Here is a 12,946-nt window from a genome sequence, read left to right as displayed (position 1 = left end):
TGTCATTATTATTATCATTATTGTTATTATTGTTATTATTGTTATTATTATTGTTGTCTTTTTCTTGTTTGTGTTGTCGTCTTTCTAGTTTGTTTTATTTTTTAATGCCTTGGTTATTGCTCTTACTCTTGTTAATACTACCATTATTTCTATTATTATTATTATTATTATTATTATTATTATTATTATTATTATTATTATTAATTATTATTATTATTATTATTATTATTATTATATTATTATTATTATTATTATTATATTATTATTATTTCTATTATTATTATTATTATTATTATTATTATTATTATTATTATTATTATCATTATTATTATTATTATTATTATTATTATTATCATTATTATTATTATTATTATTATTATTATTATTATTATTATTATTATATTATTATTATTATTATTCATTATTGTTGTTGTCTGTGTTATTGTTGCTCATATTTTTACTGTAAAACTGTTGCTTTTTCTTGTCGATGTCATTATGGCGGTCGTCGTCATCGTTGTTGTTGTTTTTCTTGTTCTTGTTTTTGTTCTTGTTCTCGTTTCTGGTGCTGTTATTTCTTCTTTGTTTTCGTTGTTTTTGTTTCCTTATTTCTAGTATTTGTTATGATGTTTTAAAATGTCGTCTGCTGAAAATAAAAATACCAAAACAAAAAAAATATATATATATATTTTTTAAAAAATATAAAAAAACAATATTTCTAATATAATTTCAAAATTCTTTTTATTTTCATTTTCATTTTATTTGATTTCAATCATATTTAAATTTTTAAAATAGGAAAAAAAAAATATGGAAGAAATATTAAAGAAGAAAATATTTCAGAAAAGTTTTATTGTTGTCATCGTGGTAATTATTGCAGTTTTTAATGTAAATTTCTATAATTTGCCCGGGGACTTCATTGGTTAATGTGCATAGGAGGGTCTGTAGTTAGTGTGATAGGTTAGTGTTAGGTTAGTGTGGACGTATTATTACAATAAAGGAAATGAGTTTGGTGTCGTACGCCGTGGTGGTTTGCTGGGTGGTTGGTTGTTTCGTCTTATGCGTTGGTTATGTTACTGAGGTCATTTTGTGTTGGAAATATAGTAAGCAGTTTGATATAGCTTATGCGGTAGCGCAGTATGGTGATTTGATGCAGACATTTTGAGCTGCAATAGGTCAGGGAGTTTGAATTGGCTTGCGCTGGGATATGTAAGGGAGTTTGGTATGGTCTGTGTTGTAGTTTGGTGTAGTTTATATCGTAGTTTGTGCTGTAGTATGGTGTGGTATTTTAGCGTAGTAAATTCAGTTATCATCTTGTTCTATTATTTGTTTCAGTCATTGGACAGCAGCCATGCTAGGGCACTACCTTAAAAGGGTTTTTCTTTTTAATCATACATAGACCCCCCAGTACTTGTTAATTTTCTAAATCTGCTACTAATTCTGTTGGTCACCTTTAACGAACCTCTGGGTTTTAGGGACATAAACAAACCAAGTAATCAGGTAGTACTCATAAAAAAGCTCTTTAATCTATCATTCTACAAAACATAGGACGTAGCATAGATTCTGCATTATTTTGGAGAATTTCTTTGCTTATTGCATTAATGCAGGTAAGTAATTTACTTATTATTAAATGTAATGATATAAATTATTTACAAGGTTTTAAGTTACGAAATAATTCATCGTAATATTAAAATTTTCTTATTGCTAAATAAAATTTCATCAAACTATTTTTTGTCATTCATTACTTTATATATATAATTTATATATATATATATATATATATATATATTATATATATATATAACAATGATAAATCTCAGAGCGAGTTATAAACAGTAGCAGCAACACATCGTGACGTATATTTGCCATTTGAATATGGCTAACCCCTAAGGGTGGATGCTACTGTAGTTTGTAGCCCCAGGAGGACATCTCCTCCAGCTGGCTATAGACACACTTTCTGGGGCACAGGGTACTGATAGGGCACAGAAAGTGTGTCTATAGCCAACTGGAGGAGGTGTCCTCCTGGGGCTACAAACTACAGTAGTATCCACCCTTAGGGGTTAGCCATATTCAAATGGCAAATATACGTCACGATATATATATATATATATCATGGACTTTCGTGTCGTTAGACGATAGATGAGTATCCCGCAAACTCTTGCTGAGCAAGCATACCAATTATTTGTTTATAGAGCCAAATGTTTGTGTTGTACATGAGCTCTCTTCCTTCATCAAATTGACATTGCCTGTATACGTACACAAGCGTGACACACGTCACATGTTAAAATAATCACAGAGCAACGGGAAATTAGGTGTTTTGCTCAAAATCACAACGCACCACTCGATCTGCAAATCGAAATCACAACCTTGCAATTGACAATGCAACACCTTAACTACTAGGCCATACATACATACATTCTGTGATAGTTTAATATATTAATTTAGAGTAGTAGTTTGTTGTAGTCGATTGTGAAGTAGTTTAGTGTTGTAGTTGATGTGTTTGTTTCGTGTAGGCATTTGGTTTTGGAAAGTTTCATATAAATTGGCTGGTCACCTGCTGTTGCTGTTTGTTTTGTTTGTTGAGCGAAGCGGTCTTCGTCCCGTCTGTAGTGGGAGAAGTCCGAAACGTGGTCCTTTGCTATTCGTAAGACCCGCAGAAGAGAAAGCAGGTCAACCCCCGACACCGAGGGCATCGACGGATGGATGAATGTGCATCCAGACTCAGCGGTTTCGTAGGAAGTCGGGGATAAGAAACAGGAAGAAAGAGTGAGAGAAAGTTGGAGCGAAAGAGTAAAACAGGGATCGCCACCACCCACTGCCGGAGCCTCGTGGAACTTTAGGTCCTTTCGCTCAATAAACACTCACAACGCCCGGTCTGGGAATCGAAACCGCGATCCTCCGACCGCGAGTCCGCTGCCATAACCATTGGGCCATTGCGCCTCCACTTGCTGTTGCTGATATTATTACAGCTGCTGCTATTGTTGCTGTTTAGCCCCTGGTCAACTTAAACTGAGGTAATGTATGTTCAAATGAATTCGATTTCTAATATTCCTATCTTTTTAGAGCTATATCTATCTTGGTCTTCATTATTTAATATGTCCTTTATTTATCTAAGACAGTAGAGTATGATTTGAGGGAAATTCAGATGCTATTTTTAGCAGATCCAATGACCACGAACGGCTCCCGATTTGTATACTTGGTTGATTTGTATACTTGGTTTAAGTAGCTGATTTTTGTTTAGTTTCATGTCAGGGCTCAAATAGCAAGCCTACGATTAAAGGAGTTTGAGACGTAATCGTTGAATTTTTTCTCTCTCTCATTTAGTATGCACACATACTCACGTTATTCAATGTTCCCTTCTTAAAAAAAAAAAAGAACCAGCTATATGAAGTCATTGAGATGTGTTTGCTATTTCTAGCAGGTTAAGCGACTACATAGAGCAACCACCATTTGCTTCTATTATGAGTAACAGTCTGATCTGATCAATTTTGTTATTGTTGTTGTTGTTGCTGCTGCCGCTCTTGTTGTTTTGCCTAAAATTCATTTTAACCATGGCCACCCCGTCTTTGTAGATGTACGTGTGGGTGCTGAAAAGGTCCTGGCTTTGGGTAAAAGAAAATACAGGAGAATCAGTTAATTATGGTTTTATTTAACATATTCCCCTCTCAGATTCACATGCTTATTACAGCAGTTCTTCAGTTTTTCTAAACCCTGTATAAGAACTCGGACGGTTAGACCTCTATCCATGTTTTTCGTGACACCCTTGAAGCCAAGAACTTTTTAGTACTCCTTCGTATGTAGAACTACATTATCTAGTAACTTGTACAGTTTGCTCTTTTCTACTCTAGAAACAAAGCCCAAGATTTGGGGGGGAGGCAGTCGATTAGATCTACACCAGTCCGCAACTGGTACTTAATTTATCGACCCCGAAAGGATGAAAGGCAAAGTCGACCTCGGCGGAATTTGAACTCAGAACATAAAGGCAGACGAAGTACCGCTAAGCATTTCGCCCAACGTAGCTAACGTTTCTTATTTATTTATTGCCCACAAGGGGCTAAACATAGAGGGGACAAACAAGGGGGTTAAGGTACTTAATTTATCGACCCAGAAAGGATGAAAGGCAAAGTCGACATCGGCGGAATTTGAAGTCAGAAGTCGATTACATCGATTACAGTGTTCAACTGGTACATATTTTATCGACTGCGAACGGATGAAAGGCAACGTCGACCCCGGCGGTATTTGAATTCAGAGAAATATTGCTAAGCATTTTTCCGGTGCGGTAACGATTCTTTTCTACTCGAGGTACAAGACCCGAAATTTTGGGGGAGGGAGCCAGTCGATTAGATCGATCCCAGTACGCAATTGGTACTTAATTTATTGAACCCCAAAAGGATGAAAGGCAAAGTCAACCTCGACGGAATTTGAACTCAGAACGTAAAGACAGACGAAATACCTATATCTTTACTACCCACAAGGGGCTAAACACAGAGAGGACAAACAAGGATAGGGTAACGGATTAAGTCGATTACATCGACTCCAGTGCGTAACTGGTACTTATTTTATCGACCCCCAAAGGATGAAAGGCAAAGTCGACCTCGGCGGAATTTGAACTCAAACGTAGCGGCGGACGAAATACCGCCAAGGACTTCGCCCGATGTGCAAACGTTTCTTATTTCTTTACTGCCCACAAGGGGCTAAACACAGAGGGGACAAACAAGGGCAGTCAAACGGATTAAGTCGATTACATCGATCCCAGTGCGTAATTGTTACTTAATTTATCGACCCCAAAAGGATGAAAGGCAAGTCGACTTCCGCGGAATCTGAACTCAGAACGTAAAGACAGACGAAATACCTGTTTCTTTACTACCCACAAGGGGCTAAACACAGAGAGGACAAACAAGAACAGACAAACGTATTAAGTCGATTATATCGACAACAGTGCGTAAAGGATGAAACGCAAAGTCGACCTCGGCGGAATTTGAACTCAGAACGTAGCGGCAGGCGAAATACCGCTAAGCATTTCGCCCGGCGTGTTAACGTTTCTGCCAACTCGCCGCCACGTTTCTGCCACTTGGACAGTTTGTTGTGGTAGTAAAGCGTTATGTGTGAGCAAACTCTGGTTTGTGTTGTAATTTAAGTTTATAGTCGTCATTATTACTTTGTTGTTGGTGCTGTTGTTATTGTCATTATCGTCATTATCATCGTTGTTCGTCGCCATCGTCGCCGTCGTTGTTATTGTTGTTGTTGTTGTTGTGTAGTCTTCAGATCAATTCATAGCTAAATTGATCGAACTACTAGTTGCGATTCGCAGATCACTTCCCCAGACACACCATTAACTCCGCCAAGAAGACAAACACACAGAATAAACTAAGCATTCCCGGCGTCCCCTCCACTGCCACTGCTGCTGTTTCTATCGCCGCCGTCATCGTCATCGTCGTCGTCGTCGTCATCATTGTCGCCATCGTCATCGTTGTTTCTCTTCAAGCCCCAGGTGAGCCATATTATCAAATATCTTCCTCCAGCCGTAACTAGACCGATTTTATTCAGATATAGAATATCAAAGACTCCACTATAAACTCGGATTTCTAGCGGATTTATTATATTATCATATTGCACTAAGAAAATTATAATAAAATCTATAAATCCGGAGGTAACTTAAATTATAGTTCGGTCTTAGATTACAATATTATGTTACTTTATTACACATTATATACTTGGGTGTCGAAATAGTAGAGGCGTTCAGATTCCCCTGCGCTCTTGAGCTCAAATCCCGCTGAGGTCAGCGTTTGTCTTTCATTCTTTGTTGATCGATAAATAAAGTTTCGGTCCATGGTGTTGGATTAGCAGTAGAATTGTTAGAGCGTCGGGAGAGAAGGGAATTGATTGCATGAGTCTGTTCCGACTCTTTGTGTTCTGACGGCAACCTCTGCATCGATACAGAGGCCACGCTTGTTTCGTCATTTTTCTTCCATTGGACAGCATTGCCAGCGTAGAAGAGAAGACACTTGTTGGTATCAGCATGCATGCATACATACATACATACATACATACATACATACATACATACATACATACATACATACATACATACATACACACATAACCAATAATAACTAGAGTACTTGGTTCGGTAAGTAAATACCAAACTGTTAGTCTGGATAAGCTTGGATTTTCAGAAAAAGAAATCAACCGATTCGCACATTACACATAGAATCTGCAAGTGGAGCAGTAAAACTTTGCAAGACTTTTCTCGGGTTTAAAATGTGACATTATTTTCGCCTCCTGCTTCAGAAGAAGAATTTAAACGATAAAATACAGAAATACTCACACATACATACATACATACAAAAATACTCACACATACATACATACATACATACATACATACATACATACATACATACATACATCTCTCTCTATATAAACGGCAGTTTGTCTGTGCGTTTTCTGTGTGTCTGTTTTCTCGTACCCTCACCCTGACCACGGCTTTCAACCGATTCTGATGAAACTTGACACACACATAGCCCAATGTCATAATTCAAAACTAACGCAGCGAAAATTTTGAAAAGTTCCCCCAGTTCTGAAAAAAATCGATAAATTCGACATGGGGTCGAGAATCAGAAACCCAAACCACAGACCGTCTAGGGGACGCAACTCCACCTTTTTAACTCTCAAAAAAAATTACCATCATTTTTTTTCTATTTTTGGCTATAACTCTCTAAAAATGCTTTATAGTTATTTCCCTTACAAACCTGAGCAACGCCGGGCGATACTGCTAGTCTTTATATATAAAAGTGAAGTTGTGTGTCTGTCTCCTACGATTTAGATTCCTAACTACTCCCACATTTTGCGGTGCAATGTTTAACCAAAAGCGGGTATCTTATAGTCGTGATTCATATCGAGCCCTTCTGGGTATTAGCACGCATCTACAATGAGTCTACGATTAAAAAAAAAATTACCATCATTTTTTCCATTTTTAATGCATTTTTTGCTATTATATAAGAGAAGTAACTCTTTAAATATGCTTATATAGTTATTCCCTTACAAACCCGAGCAATGCCGGGCGATACTGCTAGTACATACATACATACATACATACACACGTAATGATTGCCTCATTTTATCAGATAATAACCGTCTCACATTCAGATAGCGAGATATTTGTACATCATTGGATTTAAGTGACAACATTTAAGTACAACACTTTTGACACTCTCTTGCTCGCCATAGTAGCTTCCAGTGACAACTATTCCAAGAAGCCTAGTACTATTTTGACAGCAAGTTTTAAGTCAGAGTGTTTTTTTACCTAGAAGTGTTGCCTTCCCCACGACTTTCTTAAAGATAAAGGGAGCCTCTTCTATCCCTGGAAAATCTATTTAACCTATAGACGGGGCCCTGACGGGTACTATCGATGCCGGGTCAGAACGGACCTTGGAGTAATAGTAATTAAAGAGTGACCACACGCTCTCCACAACTCCAGAATTCAGAATTCCTGAAATGGAACCTCACAACTGGATGCAGTTTAATGCCACACCCAGTACAAAAACAACATGCATACATACATACATACATACATACATGCACACATGCATACATACATACATATATGCATACATACATATATATGCATACATACATGCATACATACATGCATACATACATGCATACATACATGCATACATACATACATACATACATACATACATACATACATACATACATACATACATACATACATACATACATACGTAAATACAAATACCTTGTGCTTTTTTGCTCTGATATCAAATCCCAACAAGATCAAATTTGACTTTCGGCCTTCCGGAATCGATACGAAATAAAATACCAATCCAGCGCCCCAGCATGTTCACAGCCTTGGGGCTGAAACGTATAAAAGATAAAAGAATAAAAGAATAAAATACAGAAGTCGATATAATCAATTCTTCCTTTTTCATCAACTTTCTGACCTTGACCTTTATAATAAATTATGGGCTATCATAATTTATTATAATTTATTATAATTTATTATTATTTATTATTATTTCATTGGCTATCATAAAAAAAAGTTCTTAATCAGGTGTGCAACTTGGAAAGGAACTATCCAGTTGTAGATACTCAGAGAGTCTATACAGAAAAAACCACAGCTGTATATTACGCTATTATTTTGGATCTTTTTTTTCTTTAATTTTAGAAACATAAAATGTAATTTGTGGATAATTGGGTAGGTAGAGTGATGTCATAGGAACTTTCTTGTCGGTTCATATGCTACTGTATTGTGAAATGTGGCGTGGCACAGTGTATTGTGATGTGATGTAGTACGGGTTAGTGATATGTGATGTGGAATAGTGCGAGTTTGAGTGGTGTAATATCGTGCTACTTGGTGCAGTGAGAAATTTAACAATGTGTGGTCAGGTGCGGTCTGACGTGTAATGTGGCGTAGCATGTAGTTTAGTGCGTAGCAATCTTCAAACATCGCCATGAATACAAACATCATCTTCGTAGTCGTCCTCATCTTCATTATCATCATCGCCAACACCACCACCAGCAGTGGCATCATCCTCATCATCCTCATCAAAATTGTCGCCACCACAGCCATCACCATCGTCATTATTATTATTATTCTAATATCATCATCGTTTGTCAGCGTCATTGTTATCCTCACCATCATCTCCACAACTTCATTACTATTATAATTATCAATATCATCATCATCATTATCATCATTATCATCATCAATTCATCATCATCAAATCATCATCACCATCATCGTCATCGTTATCGTCGTTGTCATCAATATCATCATCATCGTCGTCATTATTATGAATATTCTGATTGTTCTTTATAATTGAAGAAAGTTTAAAGGTATCAGTAAATATAACTAAAATGCTTTCTTTCGAAAAAAGACTATGTTTACGAAACGTCAGGTTTTTGCTACACCTCACTACAACAGCCAAAGTTTCTGACACGGACCGTCATCAGTGACTCTTCATAAAGGATTTTACTCTAAATTATTGCCGAGGTATTTATAAGTATACTCGGTTCCTGCTGGCATTCATTTGCTCTTTTGTAATTTGGGATCTACTACGAAAGAAGGTCCTTGAATCCTTTTAATAATGTTCATTCTTTTCAACTCTCCCTATGTCTCTCTCCATATTTCTCTCTCCCTCTCTTTCTCTCTCTCTCTCTCTCTCTCTCTCTCTCTCTCTTCCACCCCTCCTTCAGATATGTAGACACTGATACATAAGTACAGTATTGGTCTCGAAACGTAAGCTCGAAAGGTAAAAGACTTTCTCACCTTCCCGAGCGTCAAACTAATACCCCTGCTAGTTGTTTATACACCTATCTTCGTCTCTTGTTTTTCTGTAAATTTCAAATATATATAAATATACATACATACATATATATATATATATATATATATATATATATACACATATATAGATATACATACATATATATATATATATATATATATATATATATATATATATATATATTATATATATATATGTATGTATGTATGTATGTATGTATGTATGTATGTATGTTTATGTACACTTGGATCTAGTTGTGTAAATGTGAATAGGTGTGTATGCATAAACCGAAACATACAAATCTGCACATTACACTGAGTTTATACACTAGTCCATATATACACATACATGATGCACAAATAGCCTGTTGGTGGTTGTTAAAATTCCTTCCAAGGAGTTTTGGATCTAGATTAGAAAACAGTCTTTTCTCCATTGATAAGAAATCCAGAAACAAGACTAAATAATAACATACATGCGAACACCTTGTGGTATTTAGCTATCATATCAAATCCCGTTAAGGTCAACTTTGACTTTCATTCTTCTGGGATCAATAAAAACATATACCGTAAATCCTCGAGTATAGTCCGCATTTGAATATAATACGCAGGGGATTTTTAGGGGGCTGTACCTCTGAAAAACCTAAACCTTGTGTATAATACGCACCCCTTCTCTAACTTGAGTCAAGGAGGTCTATATAACGTCATTTGTTTGTAAAACTGTATACGGTAACGTCCTTTATTATTTTTGTATATATAACATAATGCAAACGTGTAGCTTTTTTGTGCATTTTGTTTGCAGAAAATAAAGAAATAACAGTAATAACGTTTAATAAATGTTGTTTACTGCAAGTTATGAATAATCCTTTTATGACTTCATTGCTTTCAGGCTTAGCTTAAGGTATTTTCGCCCCCGACATCACAAAATGCGTCTGAATAAACATTGCCGGACAGCAAATAGAGACTCGGACATTGCTTAGAAAATAATTTTCATTTTTAACCTCGTATATAGTACACACTAGGGATTTTGACCGTTAAATTTTTGGGGGAAAAATGCTGATTATACTCGAGGATTTACGGTAATATATATATGCAATTGGCAGTTCCTCTTTCATGAAATTTCTTTCCTTGTTCTTCATAATGAATTCATATCGTTGCCTGTTTTATTATAGTACCGTGGAAGGCTTGTAGTAGTTGCTGTTGTTGTTGTTGTTACGATTATGGTTGACGTTGTTCGTCTTATCCTGGTTGGTGTTGCTGTTTGTGTTGTTACGCTTCTTGTTGATACGTCTGTTGGATGTTACTGTTATTGCTGCCGTAGTTATTGTTGTTGCTGTTGCGTTGCTGCTCTTGTTGTTGTTGCGTTGTTGCTCTTGTTGTTGTTGTTGTTGTTGTTGCTCTTGTTGTTGTTGTTGTTGTTGTTGTTGTTGTTGTTGTTAAGCACTCAGTTGACATGTCATCGATCTGTTTCGGATGTATATAGCGCTTTAGTTTAGTATGTTTTCTTTGTTTTTCTTCTAATATTTTCTTATATTTTTCTTCTATTTTAATCCCCTATTTCCATATTTCAATGAAACTTTTTTGCATATTTCCACTCTATCTCTATTTTCTCCCTCTCTCCTTCTCTATCTCTCCTTCTCTATCTCCCCTCTCTCTCTCTCTCTCTCGCTCTCTCACTCTTTCTTTCTTTCTTTCTCTCTCTCTCTCTCTCTCTCTCTCTCTCTGTCTTTCTATCCTTCTCTCTTCCGCTCTCCCCCCCTCTTGCTTCCGTGCACTCAAAAACGCACATATACATATATACACACACATAAACTAACACGCATGTTCGCAAACTCACACACACACGCATACAAACACACAAACACACACGAACACACACGCACGCACGCACACACATACACGCACATGCATACGCATACACGCATACAAACACAAATGCGAGCAAATTTAAGAGGCACTTTTCAAAACACAGGAAATACCTGTAGAAATGTGAACATCCATGTGTGTGTATATGCGTGTGTTTATATGTGTGTATATGTATGTGTGTGTGTGTGTGTGTACATGCATACTTAAATACATACATATTTAAATATTGTCTATAAATATATTTATACGCATATATGTATATGTGTATATAGTTCTGTATGCGTGTGTATGTGTGGCGCATATGTATACACATATATACGTATGTATATGATTATATATATACATGTGTGTGTGTGTTGTGTGAGTGTGTGTTGTGTGAGTGTGTGCGCGCGCATGTGCGTGTATATGTGTGTATAACTATATACAACCACATAGATATGCATATCAGTGTTTTGTAGACATTGTATGTATATACGCATGCCCACACAATAACACACGCACGCACACAGGCACACATACATACATCCAGACATACATACATGCATACATACATGCATATGGGCGTATATATATATATATATATATATATTTATATTTTGTATCTACATATTTGTATATACGTATATATGTATGTATGAGTGTATATATGTACGTATATATATATATACACACACAGAGGTATTTTTGCGGATGTTTCCTGTGTTTTCAATAGACTGATTCTCATATTTCTCCACAGTTTATATGACATGTGATCTGACTGCGTGATGCTTTGTCTGAAGAATCCAGTTCTGTTAATCTGGAATTGAGCACTTTGTACTTGTTGACACGACAGCAGACCATGAACTCAGGAGCTACGTGTGAATGTATGTGTATTTCTGTGTATTTGTGTGTGTGAATAGGTGTGTATATGTAACTAGATACGCAAGTACGTTTGTGTGGGCGTGTCTTTTGTCAGTGACAACCTTGTAAGGAACGTGTAAATTTGTAAAGTGGAAAAGTTGCTACAAATGTCAACATGCGCGCGTATACGTGCGTCTGTGTGTGTGTATGTGTGTGTTTATCTATGTATCTGCATACTCGAGTCGGAAGTATAATATTACCAAAGTTTGCGTGTGTATGCATCTAAGCATTATGTATGTATTATGTATGTATGTATGTATGTATGTATGTATGTACGTACGTATCTAAGTACGTACGTATGTATGTACGTACGTATGTACGTACGTATATATGTACGTACGTACGTATGTATGTACGTACGTACGTATGTATGTATGTATGTATGTATGTATGTATGTATGTATGTACGTATGTATGTACGTATGTATGTACGTACGTATGTATGTATGTATGCATGCACGCATATATGAATATGCATGCAAATTATACGTGTTTTGTGTATGTGTATGTATGTATACATCTGATATAATAAATGCGAAAACCAATTTCTGTGTGTCATTGTGTGACACTTGGACCCTCCTCTCTCGCTATTCAATGACACTCCTACCATTCCTCATGATGGGGTGAAAGTAATAATAGGCAGAGAGACGATGCGGGCCGTCTCAAACAGAGAGGGAGAGAGAGAAAAAAGAGGGAGAGAGAGAAAAAGAGGGAGAGAAAGAAATTTAGGGAGAGTTGAGGTTTTATTAAAAGTAGTAGTGTTGATGGTGGCAGTGGGGGTAATAATAAAAGATAGAGAAAGAGTATGGGAGAGAAATAGGGAGATGATATACAACTTTGTTTAATAATGTCTCTTTCACAGAAATTCCTGTCGCC

Source organism: Octopus sinensis, linkage group LG7, assembly GCF_006345805.1.
Source record: "Octopus sinensis linkage group LG7, ASM634580v1, whole genome shotgun sequence".
In the NCBI taxonomy this organism is placed as follows: Eukaryota; Metazoa; Mollusca; class Cephalopoda; order Octopoda; family Octopodidae; genus Octopus; species Octopus sinensis.
This window is presented reverse-complemented; position numbering follows the sequence as displayed.